The 20,349-nt window shown below is 37.1% G+C and overlaps 1 protein-coding gene across 2 annotated transcripts in view; it reads right to left on the reverse strand.

The window, feature by feature from the left end:
• Positions 1-10,054, reverse strand: part of LOC131522739 (leucine-rich repeat and fibronectin type-III domain-containing protein 2) — a 126,649-nt gene extending 116,595 nt beyond the window's left edge. The window contains exon 1 of one of the 2 annotated variants that reach the window (XM_058748405.1): positions 9,983-10,054. The gene's annotated coding sequence lies outside the window, so the exon portion shown is untranslated. Of the gene's footprint in view, positions 1-5,820; positions 5,845-9,982 lie in introns of those variants that run through there. The other variant, XM_058748406.1, reaches the window with a different exon arrangement.
• Positions 10,055-20,349: the final 10,295 nt, after the last annotated feature.

The raw sequence follows: 20,349 nt of genomic DNA on the forward strand, positions 1-20,349 counted from the left end.
GAAAAAAAAACTGACAGCATTCTTTACCCCTGAAATTAATTTTGCAGACAGGGTTGCCATTTATCGGCTCCCATTTGTCAAAATAGTATTCCGGACTGGGTTGTGAGGGGATTACTTTAATTGAGAGACTAAAAAGCAATCCAAAGCAACAGTGTAAATGTAGCCCAATTCCACTGGAAAACTGCAAACTTTGAATTATACAGTACTATCCAATAATATAACAGCCTAACTTTTCACTTGTTCCAGATCCAGTGAAATCATATGCAATACAATCAACTAAACTAAATGTCAGTTAAATATGTTTTTGTTGTCCTTAATAGTCCTTCACAAGTAGCCTAGTAGACTCAACAGAAGCAATAACAACTGCAAATTACACTCTTATCAGATCAATATATTTGTATGACTGTAATTGGACTCGTTTCAACGTTGCTCTCCTTTTCTTTCTTGATTAACAGTGCTGCTCTCCAATGTAAACGGCACACCCTATTACTGAAATGTGGGTCACTATGACAGTAAACCAAAAACCTTAGCAAAGTTTCTTAGGGATATTGATCTTCTGCATTCAGCTTCAGACAGAGACGATCGATAATCCCTTTCAGCCTCACAATATAGAAATAGTATTAAATTACAGTAGAGCCTCAATCGTATTATACCACATTCTTAAAGTACAACAGAATTCTGAAGAAAAAACAATTTCTGGTGTTCATGCATTTGAAATATTTATATGTCACAGGGGGTTTTGGTGCTTTGCTGGAAAGAGTCAAGTTTCTGGTTCTGGTCCCAGGCAGGGTGCCTGGAGATTTCTGATGCTGAGAACGCCAGCATTGCTGCCCTCCTCCACCTGCCAGCAGTGCATCCTTGAATGGCGCACATAACCCAAATTGTTCTACCAAAATACATTCAGATCAGGTTGTTCTTAAGGAGCTCTGGGCCCACTCTGGAGACTTTCAGACAGCTGTTTTGCTAGCAGTGTTCTGGATTCCTCAAAAGCTACGCCTACCTGATCATACGGTATAAAGAGTTAATCAGTGCGCCCACTTGCTCAACTCAGCTCTCCTCAAACTTGGAGGACGATGACAGACCCTGCTCTCCAGAGAGCTGGTTTGCTTTGCAGAGGCTCAGCATGCAGAATACAGCATCTCTGTGTTTTTCAGAGCAGACAACACCCAGAGGCTCTTGACATGAAAATAAATGGAGATGTTTCTGTCTGTGTCCTTGAGCAGAGAATAATCTTACTGCTCCCTATACGCAACCCTCATGCCACTCCAGTGACCTTTTACCACATCCACACCAGCATGATTTTAACCTTACAGCTAAAATGATATCTCTTTATTAAGGCTTGCTGAAAAAAAAAAAAAAGTGGTTTATTGAGGAGCATGTTTTACTTTGACAAGCAATTAGAATTTGTTTTAGCATGGTAGATAATAAAACAAGCAAAGTGATGAAAACAAAATCGATCTTAGTTGGCCTTCCAGCCTGGTCAGGTTGGTCTGGTTAGAATTCTCTACGCTAGTGAGTTTCTTTACACTTCTATGATACCTCATATATGAAGTTTAGTAGTGTGTGTCCTCTATGGATAAGGCAATTCCAGAATGCATTGCAAAAACTGGGGAACCAAAAAAAAAAAGCATCCAAGATGCAGTTAAACCTAAAGAAATGTTTATATAGTATCAGAGTCAGATCTACTACCACTGCCACCCTAAGAGAAATGATTTGCCAGTCCAAGCATTTGAAATCCCAGTATATAAAATATTAATGTAAGCAGTTTTTCCTGGACCGATTTTCAGCAGTGCCACTTCAATATGACGACATAAAAAGACTGCATACCCCGAAATAAAAGCAGAAAAGCAGGTTCCTTTATAAGTTGTCCTCACAAGACTTCAACACACCAGTGCAGTCCGCTTCACATACAAATGACTCTTATGAACTGGTCATTTTTTTGGGAGTCAAAAACACTCAGTGCAATCAATGTAACACAAATTGACCACATATGTGTGTTTTGTTGTTGTTGTTGTTGTCATTGTTTTGTTTTGTGGGAGGAACTATGAGTAAAGTACTTTGTTCAGCTAACTCTGAGGTCCTCACATTAGTCTAATCCTGTCTGGATTGGATTTCTGTGATTGCAGTAAATTATTATTTTCCATAACATTTTCATTTATTTTGACCTTTGTTGAGGATCAAAGTAGCATTTTCATGGCATGCAAATTCTCTGACTGCCCATTCTATTTTCATTCTAGACTGTTTTGCTGTCCGACGGGGAAATTAAATAAATGAATGAATGAATGAATAATAAATGAAAACTCATCAGTAAGACCTCTGAAAATATAATAGCAGTGTTAGGTATCTAATGTTTTATTATTTCCTTGAATTTTTGCATAATGTTAATTAATAGAATTAACATTATTACTTCAAAGTAAAAAAAAAAAAAAAAATGTGTTGCTCTTAAAACTCTTAAACTTGTACTAAAACATATAATTTATATTTAATCAAAGTATGTAAATATATTCATAAAACAACTTGTCTTATCTATGTAGTATCTATGTATCTCTACTACTATAGGCTCAGAAATATTTATAATTTGTTGATGTGTTTAATAGACAATGTCTTGGTGCCCTGAATATTGACATTTTGTTATTTATTTTACATTAAATGTAAACAATAAGATGATTAATTTGTGGTTTATTAGAACTGCAGTTACAGTGTATGAGCAGCCACTTCAAATACTCAGGCTTTTTAAAGTTGGGTGGATTCTGATTGACTGTCAATATGTTAATTGCTCATCAGCTGGAAAACAAAAAAGCATTATAGCTGTGGTGTGTACTTTACTCTTCGTTGAATTATATAATTATACAGTATTGCAATTATAGTGACTGTATAATAATTTATAGTTACACTAATAATCTTATCATTCTTTGTGTAAACATCCCTTTATTATATAACCACATGTTGCTAGCTTAGCAACATGCTAACATTAAACTTTACTGGAAGCAATAATAAGTCCAGTTTTCCATGCACTTCTTGTGAGTTAGTCTATACTGAGTTTTGCAAATCAGTCACCAAATGAGCTTCCATTCTAGTTACGATGCTGCCTTAGAATGACAGCAATGCAGCTCACTAGGTTTTGGAACAGAGCTTATGTGTGTATATGTTGTTAGCTATGTTTCCCTCTCAGAGTGACTCATCCCTGGAGTTTTTTTTTTTTTTCCTCGCCAACACCAGGATGCCGACTGATAAGCTTTGGATCCTTTCTAAATTACAGCCTCACAGAGCCAATGTCCCCAGCTGAGCCTGAATGTTATCGCCCTGCCGCTCTACAAGTAGCTCTCCATTTTCGGTCCGTAGAGCGAAACTGTTTCAACAATTTCCTAAGGGGCTACAGCCCCCCCTTCCTATAATCCTTCAGAATGTGAGACCAGAGAAAGGCAGTGTCCAAAAACATCTGATGTCTTTACTATGCATAAATATCTGGTGTATTATGCTCTGATACAAATCTACACATTAACGTTAAATGTAGCTGGATCCAACTGCCCAAGGCTGGATGATAAAACCACATATGATACTCTGGCCTCTTGTCTAAACATTCAGTTTATTTTTAGTGTGATCATTTATGTGCTGTAAAACCCTGGTGGCATTGTAGTACATTGGTTTCTATGGACATTATGAACTCAAGCATGAGTACACAAGGATCCCTGAGGGAATATAACAAAGGAATAGGGCTTCCCATTACCACATGCAGAGGTTGGCATCTATACAGACTGTAAGTATTTAAAAGCTTGTCTTTTCATAAATATTTACTGCAGAACACACATGCATATTGACAGGACCAGCCTGAAAAATTGTTTGAGCAAAAGAAGCTGATTTTATGATAACATTGTCAGATGATATTGCTTATTTTAAATTGTAAATGTTGTTGAAACATGAACTTAACAAACTGTTTTAGAGTTTGAGAGCTTTCGGTTTTACCTGTAGTGTTACCAAAATGGTTGTCTAATGAACTGAATTATTTTAAAGTCACCGTGAAATCGCGGCAATAGTGAACGACAACAGTCAAACGATTAAATATATTATATATATTTATTTTATTTTTTTCATTCAGATAAGTCAATTATGGAAGAAAAGGAGATCGCAACTTCAGTTTCATGCTGACTGGTTATTATTGTTAACTGAAACTAAAACTAAAACTACAACTAAATAAAAAATAAATAAAATAAAAATAAAAACTGAGATGTGCACATAGTTCTTAGTTATGCAAATAGCACATGCCTGAGGGCCCTTTTATATGTTGGGGAAATGGAGAAATGAAGTTATAAACCCGACTCCATTCCATGCCTGAACGTGAGCACAAAGGCCTCATCTCTTTAGGAACCTCTGATCGTGGGTGGGAGTAATGATGTTCTTATATTTCACGGTAAGATGAGAACTGCTCCCCCGAGTCCCTAGAGGGGTCTCTAATTCAGTGTGTGGCTGCAGGGCATGGCCTAGCTCCTTTCCATTCACTGTCCCTGAGGTGCCATTGCTCCAGTTACTTTCTGCCTATGTCAGAAATCAGCTCTTAAAAGCCGCTTCTTCATCATCGCCTTTATCATCACATCTGACCCAAGATCAGTTCATTTCCCCAAAAGTAAAGTGATCACAATCTTTTTAATGGACAGTGAAAAACAGTAAATGGCTTATGCTGAGGGCCACCTCACTGGATCCAATTTAGCATCAGGATCTAGATCAAAGGTTTAAGTTCATGTGATATCCTGAACACACTTCTTTCTGTGGCATAACCAAAAGAAAATGACCCTGTGCTTGTTTCCGGATGCATATGCCATATACTTACATATATCAAACCATAAGATATTAAAATTCTCATAGTCAGCCTGCACACTTAAACATGTTCAGCAAGACAATTGCGATGATTTAAATGTTTTGGTTAGGCATAAAAATAATAGATAATAGTTATGCTATCATTTATTATGCAGTGAAAGCAGTCTAAGCGGATGTTTTTGTTCTGTGTAATTAAGGAATGTCTGGGAGCATTTTCAAACACCAATCAATGAGTCCATTAAGTTATTTATTGCTGATCTTCAAGTTCAAGTACACTCGCTCTTGCACATGCTTGCAAAATGCACACACTGTCTAAATATGGTGTTATGTTTTTTATTTTATTTTTTTTTTAGATTTACCCACAATTGTTGGATATACTGAAAAGGTATGTCCAGCTTTGTCCAGATGCAGGCAATATAGCTCAATGCTTGATCGTTTTTATGGTTACTAAATATGTACTATATTATTGTCCAGCTCATATCTTCTAAATCTGACTACAAGGTAAAAAGGTATTTGAAAATATATTTGAAACATTACCATCATAATGTTCTCGAAAGCTGCTTTGAAACAATGTGTATTGCTGTGTAAATGCATTTGACAACTTGAAATGTTGACTTGACAATGCACACAGACAGTATACCTAGACTTGCACAAAACACTGCTACACACTTATAGTCACCTTTATTTATATAGCGCTTTTAACAATACAGATTGTGTCAAAGCAACTTGCCATTATCAAAATAGGAAAATAGTGCATCAACAATGTAAAATCACAAGATTAAACACTCAATTTTCAGTTAAAGGCATTTATACACACACTGTCTTTTCCTCTGTCACAATGGCTATAAAAAATGATTGTATCTTCCTCACTATCTGACCCTGTACACTGTAGAACCCAGAAAATATTATCAACTCTGATGGTCATGATATTTTTCAACAGAAGGCAGTATTATTGGTCATGACACATTCATTTTATAATAAGACGCTAGATGATGACAAAATACTTACAGAATGTGGCAAAGCTGTTTCAGATTGGCCCCTAAACAGCAGGTTTGTTCTCATTCAGATGTTGTGATGTTGATGTAATAAACAGAATAGAAAATTGTTTAATTAGAATTATAGGAATAAAAATTTTGAAATTCTCAAGAAATATGTGACCCTGGACCACAAAACCTTAAGCTGCACGGGTGTATTTGTAGCAGTAGCCAAAAATACATTGTCAAAATTATAGATTTTTCTTTTACAACTGGAATTCCGGAAATGTTGGGACATTTTTTTTTTTTTGTTGTTGTTGTTTTTTTTTTTTTTAATAAAATGAAAACTAAAAGACTTTCAAATCACATGAGCCAATATTTTATTCACAATAGAACATAGATAACATAACAAATGTTTAAACCGAGAAATTGTACAATTTTATGCACAAAATAAAGGCTTTTGAACTGAACGTTGATGACACACTGGAAGGTCTCCCTCCTCTTTAGCCCAGATGACACGGCATCCGTAATTTCCAACAAGAATGTCAAATTTGGACTTGACTGACCATAGAACACTTTTCCACTTTGAAACAATCCATTTTAAATGAGCCTTGGCCCACAAGACATGACGGCGCTTCTGGACCATGTTCACGTATGGCTTCCTTTTTGCATGATAGAGCTTTAGTTGGCATCTGCAGATTGTGTTTACTGACAGTGGTTTCTGGAAGTATTCCTGGGACCATTTAGTAATGTCAATGACAGAATCATGCTGATGAGTGATGCAGTGTGTCTGAGGGCCCGAAGACCACGGGCATCCAACAAAGGTCTTCAGCCTTGTCCCTTACGCACAGAGATTTATCCAGTTTCTCCGAAACTATTGATGATGTTATGTACTGTAGATGATGAGATTTGCAAAGCCTTTGCAATTTGACATTGAGGAATGTTGTTTTTAAAGTATTCCACTATCTTTTTACGCACTCTTTCACAGATTGGAGAGCCTCTGCCCATCTTCACTTCTATGAGACTCTGCCTCTCTAAGACATTCCTTGTATAGCTAATCATGTTACAGACCTGATGTCAATTAACTTAATTAGTTGTTAGATGTTCTCCCAGCTGAATCTTTTCAAAATATCTAGCTTTTTCAGCCCTTTGTTGCACCCGTGCCAACTTTTTTGAGACCTGTAGCAAACATCAAATTTGAAATGAGCTCATTTAGTGGATAAAAGTGTAAAATGTATCAGTTTAAAGATGTGTTATGTTCTATATGTTCTATTGTGAATAGAATATTGGCTCATGTGATTTGAAAGTCTTTTAGTTTTCATTTTTTTTAAATTAAAAAAATGTCCCAACATTTCCGGAATTTGGGTTCTATGCCAAAAATCATTAGGATATTAAGTAAAGATCATGCTCCATGAAGATATTTTGTAAATTTCCTATCAAAACTTCATTTTTGATTAGTAATATGCATTGACTTCATTTGAACAATTTTAAAGGCAATTTTCTCAATATTTAGATTTTTTTGCACCCTCAGATTCCAGATTTTCAAATAGTTGTATCTCGGCCAAATATTGTCCTCTCCTAACAAACCATACATCAATGGAAATCTTGATTGTTCCACTCTCAGATGAACACTTTATTTACTTTATTAATTGACGTAACCACATGTACAATAGTACATAGCTACAATACTATAGTTACTATAGTAATATATATATATATATATATATATATATATTAAAATAAATATATTATATATATTTCATTCTAAATAAATACGCATGCATATTTATTTATTTATTTATTCATTAATTAACTCTTTCTTTCAAGTATTTATAAAACTAACAAACAAATAATAAATAACAGTCCTGCAAAGATATCTTCGAGCACTGGCATAATGCTCACTCCAAACTGATGCATTTATATGCAGGATCCAGGGTGCTTCAAAGAGGGCTCTGTAAATTGGGTCCAGTGGGTGAGAGGCTTTAACTGTAAGTTCATTAGGGAAATTTCCCTAATCCCCTGTGGGCTAAGGCAATGTAAGTATTTTACTGCCAGTCACAGAGATTAGGTTGGCAGCACTTCTAGCCCGCCGTTCCTCTGATTGAGTGGACGTCAGTTAAGCACCCAGAGGTCTCTACAGCATTTTTATAGTAGATTTTAGATGAATCTTCGTCTGGAGGGCCCTTTCAGAGTTTGCATAATCTCTGTCTTCTGAGAATTCAAATTATAATTGCCCGACAGACAGAGATTACACAGTCTTAGTCTAGGTAATGTCAGCTCCTCAAGATGAGCAGTACAGCAAGGAGCAGATGAACTGAAATTTTCAATCAGACATAGTGACCTCATACGCACGTCCTCACATATTACTGAACTACGGAATTAACTTTTGAAATGGAAACCACCATTCGATACACCATTTGCATCGCCTTCTATAGAATAACTGCTTAACTGCATATATTAGATATAGGGAAGACAAATGAGGCTGAGCAGTTCAGAGCACATTGGCATACAAATGATGGTGGCACCTTGGGAAATTTGTGTCAACAGTCCTACACTGACACCAGCTGAAGGGATGGGGCGGGGGCGGGGGCGGGGGCGGCGGGAGGGGGGGGGGGGGCAAGTACATGAGTCCTGCTATGCTCGAGCAGCCCATGAAAAAATGGTAAACCATCTGTCCAGCCCTCTGGAATGGTATGAGAGCCTTTTAAGTGGCTAAGTCTAAGCTAAGAAGGTGGATGTAAGGTTAATCAGAGGCCAATTGGAAGCAATTGTCTGAGAGGTGGAGTGGCTTTAAAAGCTGACCATTGGTTTGAACTCTCCTAACTTTCCTGACCCTATGGTTTCCATTTGATGGTATAATCTTGAGGCATTTCTTCGGGTTTGTGTGCATTAACATGTTCACATCAGAGGCAAAGTAATATTTTTCAACATTTAGTTAAATATTATACATTGGAACTATAAATACAAGACACTAATCAATACTCTAAAGGCTTGATCTGCTGTTATATTTCACTACTGTTGACAATTGCAGCCTTTGTTCTCAGTTATATTTGGAAAGGTTGAGAGCAGGTACACAAAGGGAGGGGACTTATTAGAGCTGCAGTGCACGTGAGTCCTAATCAAATTGGCTTTGTGCTAGAAGCTTGTTCATCTAATGAATCTGTTCCTCAGACACTGACACGCTGCATGAGCTGGCCCTCAAGGTGAATGCTCTTTGTGCCTTCCCAATCATCATTGACATCTGCCAGAGAGTCTCATTAAGGTGCCATAAAACAATTTTCTCATTCAAGTGGCATCTTTGCAATCTATTGGTAGATATCTGTGCAATGCAAATGGCAAGCAAGTGAGACTAGACTCAGGTGCTGTCCGTGGTACTGAAATCTCCCAGTCTCTCCGTTCCTCTGCGCACTTGTGTGGTGTGTTTTGCAAAGACTATAATTATCTGAGCCAGTGTGAACTCGGGTGGTATTGTGCCACTTGATGGCCACCCAGTGCATGTGAATTATATGTTTTACAAGGTTATAATAGCATTGTGGCAAGTGCAATAGAAGAAGTATGCAGCCATGATTAGAAACTCAACTACCACTCCCATGAACACAGGTGAGTACAAACGGTATCAGTTTGCATAAGCTTACTATGTACACAACACGATGTGAATTATATATTGCTTGTTTGTGCACTGGAAATAACACAATGAAAAGCAGCAATTATTAATAAGCCTTCAGAATGAGGCAGATTTTACCTCTCAAACAACATAAGTCCCATCAAACATTTATACCACCAGAATTATAGGCGTGAAACCTACTAGGTGGTCAGAAAATCAAATAGCAGTAATAGAACAGTGAGTAATTTCAGCTGGCAATTATGCTGGGAAGCATACTGAAATTCCTGAATTGTCAAGGAACGTTTAAAAAGGACCAATAATGGACACCTCGTATATTTTTAGTAGACACAACTTTCCTTATCAAAAATATCTAAACATTTTTGGAAGTGCAAGAAACCCTTCTTCAGCATCGATGGTGATATGTAGTTAAAACGAGCACGTCAAATGCAGAGTTTCTGTACAACTGTAATCGACTGAACGACTCAACTGATGTAAAAACACTAAAAGCCGTGTCGATGTGTTAGCAACGGTTTTGACATTATTTTACAAATGACAGGTGCTCAATAATCAGCGTGACAAGCCCTTCACCTACCTTAAACATTGGAAACGTATCCATTCGCCTTGATTCCACTTAATTCTAAACAGAGGCGTTTTAAAGCCTTTGCGGTTTCAATACATCTTCTTTTCTTGTGTCATGTAAAGAAAGGAGAAACGGAGCAGGGTGCATTCTTTTGCACACCGAACTGCGCTGAAATCCGAGTCCTAACACACCATCCTTGTGTAGTTTCCACCAAGTTGAGCTGAAAACGACCACACGCACTTCTAGATCAGACAATTATCCCAGATCTCTCGTTAAATTGTGTATTCCTCTCCGAACGCCACCCGTTTATTCCCGTTTTTCAGTTGCTGTCTGTTTCTCCATTGTTTAATAGTGAATCCATTAACGTGCAGGCAATTCCGTTCGCAACTAAAGCGATATCCAGAAACACCTCGAGGAAAACGATTGAGCCTATAGTTTTAAAAAGAATGGTTTGCGATTAGCGCAGGTCAGTTGAAACATGTATCGGACGCGTATAGACGGTGATCAGGAGCTCTCCAGAGCTGTGCAAATCTGTAGATGGCACAAACGAGTCAGAACGGACATCGAGCGTTGCAGGGACAACTCCGAGAAGCTTATCGGGATCGCAGTAATGCAAAGACGGACGTATGGCGCATGCCAAGGCGTCCGGATTTACGCATTATATGTACGTTAGCCGAAGCTACATAATTACACTTTGCAGGGAATGGTCGATCTGGGTTGACTGCGTTTACACGCAGGATGTCCGATTGTGTCGGATCAACTTGAATTGAGACTATACGGATTATCTTTGCCCTTACTTAACCTACATGATTAGTCTTTCAGAGATTGAGCAGATGTGTGTCAATTAACTTACACTACATAGAAAGCATGTTAGGTCTTTACACCAAGAAAAAAAAAAAAGAATAATAAAATAAAATCTAAAATGAAATACATTAATGTTAGAAGCTATTCATTAAACTGCCATCCAACAGCATGACTACTGATTGTGAAAAAGTCTATTTATATTATGTTTCTAAGTGTTTCATAACTGTCATCATAACTGTAATCATACAACAGTCAATTCCAGCCCTTAAATTTGATGGGTCAGGCGCTATTCCAAGAATAATCAACTGATATTTAATATAACTTGGGACATTTACCTTTTTTTTTTTTTTTATCACTCTGCTATTGTCTGTAAAAGAAAAAAATAAAATAAATCCAGACTAGTGTATGTGAGTGATGCAAAAGTACAAACAGACAAGTTGTTAAATATGCTTTAAAGGGACAGTTCACCCTCAAATAAAAAATAAATAAATTATATATATATATATATATATATATATATATATATATATATCATCATCATCATCATTTACTCACCCTCCACATGTTCCAAACCTGTATTCCAAACTACTATGTACTTACATTTGAATAAATAATTTGGTATAATGCACTTATTGTGTACATACATGTTTTTACATTGTACTTATATATATTTTTTTGAAATACCTATATGTACATATGTAATTAATTTATGTAATTACATTTATAATTACTCTGTTGACCCATCCCTTACACCTTAACCCACCCTTAAACCTACCCATACCACCAAACCTGTCCCTAACCTTACCCGTATCCCACCTCAATAGCAGCAATAGTGTTTTGCAATACAGTATGAACACAGTAAGTACATTGTACATATTTTTTGATGTAAGTACATAGTAGTTAAGGCCACCTAATATAAAGTGTGACCGAGTTTCTTTCTTCTGTTGAACACAAATTAAGATATTTTAAAGAACCAAACAGTTGAAAGTATCCCTTTTTTGACATAAGTCAATGGCCACCATCAACTGTTTGTTTCCCAGCATTCTTCAAAATAGATTAATTTTGTTTTCAGCAGAAGAAGGAAGCTCATACTGGATTAGAACATCTTGAGAGTGAGTAAATGATGACAAAATTGTCATTTTTTGGAGTCAAGTGTCCCTTTAATATGTTTAATGTACAATTTTAGTATAGAGACTGTTGCCTAATGATTTTTTTTCTTAAATAGTTTTCAACATACATAAATAAATGAATAAATGAATTAATTAATGTTGTTATTAAATATGAATCCAATTTGGCATTATGAGACAAATTCAAGTACATAAAGCTGTCATCTCACACAGTAATTAGGACATGGCTTGAACACAGCATATGTTACAGTCACAAACCATGATTTGCTTTTTACAAATGCTATTTAGTGGCAGGTGGTATTGAGGGGAAATAGTCATTCTAGTGCATATTTGATTGGACAAGAATACATATCTGAGTGCAAGATGATTCAGAAATAACTCTGGACTCCTGCTAGTGAAAGTATGCTTTACATGTTTATGTATAATGAAAGTTTATTTTATCAGCTTTATTTTAAGCAAACAGAAATGCTGTTCCCTTTACTATGATAGTCTATAGGGGAAAGGGAGCCCAGTCTCATGAAAATGTGTATAAATAGTACTCCAAATAAAAATGAAAACTCGTGGTATTGATACGCAAGAATGGAATTTGGCGTATATATGATACGAACGTGTTTGGCGTGCATATAATACACAGTTTTCTTGTGCATATGATACGCAGTTTTCGCGTACATATGATACGCATCTACCTCAGAACTCTAATCCAACCCATCGCGTAGCATATACACGCCAAAGTCCATTTTTGCATATCAATACCACAAGTTTTTATTTTCATTTGGCGTACTATTTATACGCACTTTCATGAGATCGGGTTGAATTGCTACCTTTCTAAGTTTACTTCTGGTTATACATACTACCAGTATGTAATTATGTTGAGTGGAATGTTCTTATAAACCAGGGTTCCTCAAATCTTTCCCTGGAGGGCCAATCTTCTGCAGAGTTTAGCTCCAACCCTGATCAAACTCACCTTCCTGTGATTTTCTAATGATCTTGAAGACACTGATTAGCATGTTCAGGTGTGTTTGATTAGGGTTAGAGCTAAACTCTGCAGGAAAGTGGATCTCATGGGCCAGATTTGAGGATCCCTGTTATAAACTCTCTTTCTGTTATCCTTGAACCTATTATACAAAAGACAGCAAGTGAAAGACAGCATCTATCAGTGCACTGGCAGACTAAGCAAGTTATTTTATCACATTTGTCTTATGGTAAAACATGTAATGTTTAAGTGGTTTAATGTTTAAGTTTGTGGTATTTGTGTTGGTAAGTGTTATATATTATTGTGAACTCTATTGCGTAATAAATCTATTGTTTACAATTATTTAACAAAGTTATTTTTCACTTGCTATCAGGCTTTTTTTTTCACAGAAAGATGATGGGATGATTTATTCTCTTGACACGGAGTTACGATATACATTTGATATGTCCATCCTGAGTGACACAATTGCAGAATGAGATGTACCTTATCCCTTTTCTGCCACTGATATGGAAGAAATATCCCTGCCACTCATATGGCATAACATCTGTGAACGATTAGGTAGCAAAGATATGACTGACTGACAGCTAAACACAAAGAAACAGTTTTCCTATTCATTTTTTAACTCATCAATGGTTCCCAAGAGGTTCCTTTTTTCAGTGAATTCAAGAATGGCCATTTTCAAATAATGAAAAATGGAAAGTACAGAGAAAGAAAGTCACTGCTCACAAGTAAAAACATGACAGTTCATATTTGTTTTCTTGAAGATGTTGCTGATGAAAGGAGAATAGATTTGCAGTATGCAGAATCATTGGCTCAGACTGAAACAAATGTCATAAAACTCATTCAATGCCCATCTGCCATGCAGTCGGAGAGTGACCTAAAAAAACTGCTGAAGTGACCAAGGAGTTTTCAAGGCTAAAGAGCAGAATGATCACCACAGGGCAATATAATCATTCTACTTCAGTTCGTTTGAGATTGAAAGCAAAAGGTCCCGAAACAAATAGGAACTGTGAATGACTGCAGTACAGTCTTGACAGAGCATTACTCTTTAAGATAGGAGTCTTCAACAGTAGGTCTGCAGATGTACAACTACCGCAGTGTTTCATTTGTGTGTGTGTGTGTGTGTGTGTGTGTGTGTGTGTGTGCGTGTGTTCTCAATAATCTCAAACTTTCGCTATGACAGATTTTCATCAGTTGGATTGCAGAATGGCCATGTATGAAATCAGTGTAGATCAGAGTCAGAAATCGACAGGGGATTAGAGCAAAACTGCTAACAAAATCCAAATTTAAGACTGTTTGCTGTTAAAAAAAAAAAAAAAAAAAGGCATGTCATGTGCATGATTAACAATTGTGTCAAGCATTGCAAAAAGTATCGGTTTCATTTCATAGTTTGAAAACAGCTTTGAAATTATGCAAATTGGCAAAAAAAGAAAGAAAGGAAAAGGAAACATCCTCTTAAAAAATTGGTTATACTCTATTTTGATAGTCCACTTTAGACATTCTACTAACTATAAGTAACTTTGTAACTACATGTTAACTGATTCTCATTAATTTGCAACTACATGTCTACTAACTCTCAGAGTAGACTGTTAGGTAGGTTTAGAGTTAGTAGAATAAGTTGACATGTACTTGCAAAGTTTCTTATAGTCAGCATGTTGTGGACCCATCAAAATAAAGTATTAGAAGATATTAAGCAGGGAGTCTACTAATACTCTACTAACTGCTAGTTGACATGTAGTTGCAAAGTTACTTACTGTTAGGAGAATGTCTAAAGTGGACTATCGAAATAAAGTGTTACCAAAAATTTTTATTTTTGATATAATATTCTCATTAGTTATGCACTCGTTAGTTTTGCTCATTAGTTTTTAAACAACATCTTTGCTTAAAATATCAGTGCTGCTTAGATAACTTTGAGCTTGAAGAATGGTAAGTTACTGTTTGTGCTTGCTGGAGGTTAACCCAGGCATGAATGTGTTTTTTGGCAGACACTCTCGATGAACACCCCCTTTGATTGGGTTCACAGAGAGGGCTCCCACAGCCTCCCCTTGGAGAATGATCGATGTAGACCGCAAGAGACAGAATGAGGAGCCCCTCTCTCCCCTCCTCTCAGCTGCACTGACAGCTGTGTCCGAGCTCCATAACGTACCAGAGCAACAGCTCACAAAATCAGCTTTAGGAGAATCTCCATTCAAGATCTCATTACTGAAGTTAGAGTTGAAGTAGAAGATGGAAAGAATACTAGTGAGGAGACTGAGGGTAGTTTAAGGTATCTCTTGTAGCCCTAAACTCATCAATTATTCACCCTTGAGTTGTTCCAAACAACTTAATGAATTTCTTTCAGCTGTTGAACACAAAATAAAATATTCTGAAGAGTGCTGGTAACCAAACAGTTAACAGTAGCCATTCTGTCAAACTCATACCAGTGTGAAACAACTTGAAGGTGAGTAAATGATGACAGAATTTTCAGTTTTGGGTGAACTATCCCTTTAATGGTCGTTTCATATTTTGACTTAATTTATTTATGGTTTGCACGTCATTTTAATGTTATCTTTATTACAGTGTAATTATACAGTTGGATACTGAGTAATATTAACTAACAATGTGTACTTAATATAGGGTTAGGGTTGGGATTAGGTTTTGGTTTAGGGTTACTTTGCTTTTAATTATACATAATTTACTAGTAAAGTACGTGTAAAATAAAGTGTAAGCTGTTTATGAAATTAACAATGTATTAGTCTACCTGTTAGTCTGTATATCTATAAAAATGGCCCAAACCTTGTTACATTTTGATTTGCTATTCCGATAGTGCCATTGATGCAAAACTCAAACAGAGGAGAGTAAAAAGAACTGTCACTTTTTACTCAGGTTGTTCTCTAGGCAGGAGCAATGAGCTGAACAAAAAATTAATTAGGATTATGCCTATGTAACATACAGTGAGGAAAATAAGTATTTGAACACCCTGCTATTTTGCAAGTTCTCCCACTTAGAAATCATGGAGGGGTCTGAAATTGTCATCGTAGGTGCATGTCCACTGTGAGAGACATAATCTAAAAAAAAAAATCCAGAAATCACAATGTATGATTTTTTAACTATTTATTTGTATGATACAGCTGCAAATAAGTATTTGAACACAGAATTCTGACCCTCAAAGACCTGTTAGTCTGCCTTTAAAATGTCCACCTCCACTCCATTTATTATCCTAAATTAGATGCACCTGTTTGAGGTCGTTAGCTGCATAAAGACACCTGTCCACCCCATACAATCAGTAAGAATCCAACTACTAACATGGCCAAGACCAAAGAGCTGTCCAAAGACACTAGAGACAAAATTGTACACCTCCACAAGGCTGGAAAGGGCTACGGGGAAATTGCCAAGCAGCTTGGTGAAAAAAGGTCCACTGTTGGAGCAATCATTAGAAAATGGAAGAAGCTAAACATGACTGTCAATCTCCCTCGGACTGGGGCTCCATGCAAGATCTCACCTCGTGGGGTCTCAATGATCCTAAGAAAGGTGAGAAATCAGCCCAGAACTACACGGGAGGAGCTGGTCAATGACCTGAAAAGAGCTGGGACCACCGTTTCCAAGGTTACTGTTGGTAATACACTAAGGCGTCATGGTTTGAAATCATGCATGGCACGGAAGGTTCCCCTGCTTAAACCAGCACATGTCCAGGCCCGACTTAAGTTTGCCAATGACCATTTGGATGATCCAGAGGAGTCATGGGAGAAAGTCATGTGGTCAGATGAGACCAAAATAGAACTTTTGGTCATAATTCCACTAAACGTGTTTGGAGGAAGAAGAATGATGAGTACCATCCCAAGAACACCATCCCTACTGTGAAGCATGGGGTGGTAGCATCATCTTTGGGGGTGTTTTTCTGCACATGGGACAGGGCGACTGCACTGTATTAACGAGAGGATGACCGGGGCCATGTATTGCGAGATTTTGGGGAACAACCTCCTTCCCTCAGTTAGAGCATTGAAGATGGGTCGAGGCTGGGTCTTCCAACATGACAATGACCCGAAGCACACAGCCAGGATAACCAAGGAGTGGCTCTGTAAGAAGCATATCAAGGTTCTGGCGTGGCCTAGCCAGTCTCAGACCTAAACCCAATAGAGAATCTTTGGAGGAGCTCAAACTCCTTGTTTCTCAGCGACAGGCCAGAAACCTGACTGATCTAGAGAAGATCTGTGTGGAGGAGTGGGCCAAAATCCCTCCTGCAGTGTGTGCAAACCTGGTGAAAAACTACAGGAAACGTTTGACCTCTGTAATTGCAAACAAAGGCTACTGTACCAAATATTAACATTGATTTTCTCAGGTGTTCAAATACTTATTTGCAGCTGTATCATACAAATAAATAGTTAAAAAATCATACATTGTGATTTCTGGATTTTTTTTTAGATTATGTCTCTCACAGTGGACATGCACCTACGATGACAATTTCAAACCCCTCCATGATTTCTAAGTGGGAGAACTTGCAAAATAGCAGGGTGTTCAAATACTTATTTTCCTCACTGTATATGACCAGACACAGAGGTGAATGACAACATGATCTCACAGAATTCCGTGTAATGTTCACTGACTTAATTAACCTCCGAATCTGTGGTGGCATCACGGAATCGCCGAAAATTCCGTGATGGGCTCACAGAAGTGATACCAATGTAAGTCAGTGACAGGCATCAGCCGTGCTCCACGCACGGAAACCTTTAGCATCAATATGCCGACGCGATACTGGGAAATTTATCGTCATCATTATTGTTCAGAACTGGGTAGGTTTAGGGTAGGGGTGGGGTCAGGTACTCCAGTGAAAGTATAACTGCATCGGAGTCACTCTTTTTACGTGGTCCGATGCAGCGCTGGTGTTGAACCAGTGAATCCGTGCATGGACCACGGCTGATGCCTTCTGTGAGCCCATCACGGAATTTTCGGCGATTCCGTGATGCCACCACAGATTCGGGGTTAATTAAGTCCGTGAACATTACACGGAATTCTGTGAGATCAGGTTGGTATGAGAGCGTTTATTGAACAGGTTGAGGTAATGGAACAATGATCTTTCAATAGGAGGTGAGTAGGAGAGATTTGAAGTAAGCTCTGATGAGAGGTGAAGATGATATAAACAATCTTGATATTCACAGACTTGCGGGGAGGACGAGACGAAGGAATCCACGGGATGCACACGTAAGTTGGAGACTGACAATCTGGGAGGAGAGGAGGACACAATGAGCAGAGACAGGAGGTAAGGCATAAGGGTAAGTATCTTGAAAGGTATACACTCAACGAGTTTGACTTGGCTGTAGAGTCCATGTAGTGGTTACGAGATCGGACCTCGAGTGAATAGTGGCGTGTGCTTTTATGTTGGAGTTAATGATAGTGGTGATGAGATGCAGTTGCAGGTAATTAGGGTTCAGGTGAGGGTGCTCAGTGATGACGAGGGTAGGAGTGCTAGACGGATCCGTGACAGCCTATATATTAAAATGTTTATAAATATTCAAGGGACATGCTGTAATAGGGCTATGAAAAATGTGACATCAAAAAGTCTAGTAGTGACTTCAAGGGATAAGTTGCATCATCTGAGAAAACATGAGCAACTTATTATTATAATTTTTTTTTCGTTAAAAATAACATTCTGTTACAGTATCAGATCTGACACAGAGAGTCGGTGAAAACTGGGATGATTTATTGAACAGCAGAGTAATACTACGGAAAAGGTGACCACTTGAGATGGAAGAGTGGTTCAGGTTAGCAACAGGTAATCGTTGGATATGCTTTGGAAGGAATCCACTTAGTATGAACGAGATCGGACGTCTGACTGTGGCGAGGTGTGAGCTGGGGTGTGCTGATGAGGTGCTGATAGTGTCCAGGTGCCTTTCATTAATACTCGGGTGATGGTGTACGTTGTGATTGGCTGGCGTGGAAGTCTGACCGATCTGTGACACATAAACAAGAAAACAAATTAAATGCACAACCCCATACTCACAACTATAAGCTGAGCCACTGACACAAATGACTGTAAAGCATCTACCACTTTAGTAAAATTGTTGCATTTAGTGTAATTGATTTTTAACATGTATTTTACACATTAATATGACCAACAATTCACTATTTTTAGACTTGAATCTATTTTCTTTAAAATAAAATTCACTTTACCTACCATGCAGAAAATGCACTTTGTGTTGCTAACAACAGTTTGCAGAGTAAAAAAATAAATAAATAAAAATAAAAAACTTTCTCATGCAAAGCTCTCAATCACAGACAGCCGTATATGGAAACATTCTAAAAATATAGTAACATGAAAATGCAACACAGTAGATTAAGGAGGTGACACATTTTATCCACTGCTACTCTCACTATCTTATCTAAAAAGTTTTGATATCACATCTCTGTGTGACAACTCTTAAAAGTGTTTTCTTTTTTTTCTTTTTTTTGTGCTCAAACAAGCATCAAGAGGAAATGATTGCTTAACTTTTACCTGTAAACTACACCTGAAATGATGAAGGAAGCTGGGGGATCAGGGCAACATTACTCATGTGTATTCATTATTTCTAGGTAAACCTGCTGGTAGGGCATTGATCTGTAAGAAAAGATGCTCATGAAGAGCAGCACCTTATAAGATACTGTCACATATTGTGTGACTCTTGATATATTGTGACTTTTAACAGATTTAAAGTTAAAGGTGATTTAATTAATTAACATGCAAGCACCGTTGATCACTCAACATCTCTGACCGAATCGCACCTTGTAGAAGAAAAAAATTAAAAAATAGGTGCGCTTACAAAGTAATCAGATTTATTCATTTTATTTATTTTTTTTAAATAATGGCTAAGGATTCAGCTGCTCGTATAAATTTTATAAATAAATTGCTCTGGGTGAATGCAATTTCTCAGCTGTTTTATTTTTTATTTTATTTTTTTATTACAATAACAACTATCTCATAACAGCATGTACAGTCAAATATTAGTTTACAATATTTTGATATGCATGTTCAACATATGCATGTAAAATATAATTTAAAATAAAAAATAAATAAATACAATTTACAGGGCACATCCAAGTAAATAACAGGGACATTTTATAAACCAAAAATTAAAATTCAGAGATCTTCTTCTTAAGAGCGAATGAAGAGAAAAGCTGTTTTTCCACTTCAGTAAGATCAGATCGTATATTATTTTCTTTAAAGTGTGACTCTAAAAAGTGTCGTAACTGAAGAAATTTATAAAAATCATTACTGGGCAGGTTAAATTCCAGCTTTAATGACTGAAATTACCTTATTTGACCATTATCAAATAAATGACCAAAATTCAACACTCCTCTCAACCTCCAGGTCAGAAGATCAATATTCTTTATGGGTGAAGGAAGATCAGGATTTAGAGCAATATATAGGAGACTCAAGAGACAACTTGTTTGAAATTTCTAAATATGTCATAACATCCTTCCACACCAAAAGAGTATTTATCACAGTGAAAGTATTAATCAGA

Source organism: Onychostoma macrolepis, chromosome 17 (assembly GCF_012432095.1).
Source record: "Onychostoma macrolepis isolate SWU-2019 chromosome 17, ASM1243209v1, whole genome shotgun sequence".
NCBI classification, from domain to species: domain Eukaryota; kingdom Metazoa; phylum Chordata; class Actinopteri; order Cypriniformes; family Cyprinidae; genus Onychostoma; species Onychostoma macrolepis.